We start from the raw sequence: 2,500 nt of genomic DNA, 5'->3' as shown, positions 1-2,500 counted from the left end.
CACCACCGCCGCCCCCCGCCGTTGGCAAGGATGGCCTGCCTTGGTGCCTGGCCTTGAAGTTAGGACCTGCGGCGCGACCATGAAGGGTGAGACCGCGACCTGTTGGCTGCCCATAAAGGGTATCGTGGCAGCGGGACAGGACGTCGCGAGGGGAGTGAGGGGGTGGACGGATGCCCCGCCACGAGATGAAGGGAGGCTGTCGAGACGCTGTGCCACCCTCACCCTCCCCCCTCCCCCTCCCTCCCTCCTTCCCCGCCTCTCTTGGTCAAGGCCAGCGGAAGGGGGGCGCTTGGGAAGTGGGCGGGTGGAGTGGGGTAGGGCTTGAGAAAGAGATAGATAGATAGATAGATAGATAGATAGATAGATAGATAGAGAGAGAGAGAGAGTGAATAAGAGAAAATTCTTGGATAAACATATAAATAAGAGGTAAGTAGATTGGTAAGTCGCAGGAGAAAGATGTAAAATCCAGAAATGAAATAAATAAAGAGAAAATAAAATTGAATAGACTATTAAGAAGCGAGAAAGAAAGTAAAAGAAGAGAAAAAAATAATGAAAGACAGAAAGGAAAAAGACACACGAGTAAATATTGTAGATCCATAAATACAGCAAAAGAAAGAGATAGAGAAAACGGAAAAAAGAGAAAGCAGAATATAACAAGATAAAAAACGAAAGAAGAAGAAGAAAAAAAAAGAATAAGAAGAAAAATACCAATACACATCAGTAAAGAAAGAAAAACAAGAGAAACGAGAAGAAGAAGCCTACAAAAAGCCCAAACTTCTTGCTCTCTCCCTCTTCCTCTTTCGGTCTTCTATACCCCAGCTCACCTTTCCCCCCTCCCCCTTTCTTCCACCCCCTCCCAGTGCCCCCCACCCCACCCTGCCCGCCCCTCCCTGGCGCTCGGTAAACACGCCACATCTCGGCTAAGGAGCTGTCAATTGTTGCGAAATAATGAACGGAGCTGGCTGAATGGGGAGCAGCACTTGGCCCGGAATGGGAGGGACAAAAAATCGAGAAAAAGATGGGCATGGCTTTGAGTCATGCAAAGAATCTCGGAGGATGAGATGGAGGAAGAAAGAGAGAGAGGAAGAGAGAGGGAGAGAGAGAGAGATGAGAGAGAGTGTATGAGAAAGAGAGAGGGGGAGGGAAGAAGGAAGGAGAGAGAGAGAGAGAAAGAGAGAGATGATGGAGAGAGAGAGATGAGAGAGAGAGAGAGAGATGAAGGATATAGAGTGTGTGTGCGAGAGAGAGAGAGAGGGAGGGGTGAGGGAGAGAGAGAGATGAAGGAGAGAGAGAGAGAGATGGAGGGAGGAAGGAGAGAGAGAGAGAGAAAGAAAGAGAGAGAGAGAGAGAGAGAGAGAGAGAGAGAGAGAGAGAGAGAGAGAGAGAGAGAGAGAGAGAGAGAGAGAAGGAAGAGGGAGATAGAGAGAAGAGAGAGAGAGAAGAGAGAGGGGTAGATATAGAAAGGGAAATAGATAGATGGAATAGTATATGCATGCTTATGGATATACAGATAGATGAATAGATGGGTAGATAGATAAATAGAAATAGAGAGAGACCAAAAGAGGTTAAGAAACACGTAGAAACAGATAAACACAAGTGTACAATTATTAAGCATAAAATCTCATGGCCTGTCCCATTCTCCAAGCCTTTTCCCCTCTTCTCAAGAGTGCCCGCCTGCGTGCGTGCGTGCGTGTGTGCGTGCATGAAGCGACCCAGAGAGGCCGAGTGCGTAGGCAGGTGAAAGTGGGTGCAGAGGCGGGCAGCAACGACAGGCAGAATGCACTCGCTCTCACACGGGATGCAGGAAGGGCGGTTGGGGCATCAACGGCCATAGAGATCTCTACCTTACGGACGCTGTACGGTGAACGCTTCTCAAACGGGTTTCTAGAATTCCCTCGCTTTGGAGTCTCGCTTCTTCCTGCTCTCGCCTTCTTGCTAGAAATGGATGGAGGGGATGTGTGTGTGTGTGTGTGTGTGTGTGTTTGTGTATGTGTTTGTGCATGTGTTTGTGTGTGTGTGTATGTGTGCGCGTATGTGTTTGTGTATGTGTCTGTGGGTGTGTGTTTGCGTGTGTAGAAAATGTTCCACTTCCATCTCTATGAAGTGAGGATCGAGACCCAATTACAGAGCGATCAAAATGAAACAGATAAGGTGTGTGACGTAATAATCTGTGCTTGAAGGAAAAAAAGAGAGAAAGCAGCAGCAAGCGGCATGACTCGTTGCAGGCCTTGACATGTGTGTGACCAGCTGATAGGTCCTGTCAACAGACTGGTCACGACTGACAATATGACTGACAACAGCTGATACACAGTTATCAGCACAGTGGAAAAAATATTGTAGTTTAGATATTGACAAGTATAATACCCTTGCAACTTTTTTCTTCCCTCACCTTGATTGAGATCAACATGAATACCCCCCTCCCCCCCGAACCTGCCTCTTGCTCCTCCTCAAAAAAAGGAATGAAAAAGATGATAATGATTATGAATATAATGATGATAAC

General features: G+C 47.3%; 1 protein-coding gene across 7 annotated transcripts in view; it reads right to left on the bottom strand.

Moving 5' to 3' along the window:
* Prosap (SH3 and multiple ankyrin repeat domains prosap) overlaps positions 1–2,500 on the bottom strand; it is a 428,099-nt gene that overhangs the window by 401,763 nt on the left and 23,836 nt on the right. The gene's annotated exons all lie outside the window — the stretch shown is intronic.

This window comes from Penaeus japonicus, unplaced genomic scaffold, assembly GCF_977035675.1.
Source record: "Penaeus japonicus unplaced genomic scaffold, GWHDUDI00000001_assembly GWHDUDI00000019, whole genome shotgun sequence".
Lineage (NCBI taxonomy): Eukaryota > Metazoa > Arthropoda > Malacostraca > Decapoda > Penaeidae > Penaeus > Penaeus japonicus.
This window is presented reverse-complemented; position numbering and strand designations above follow the sequence as displayed.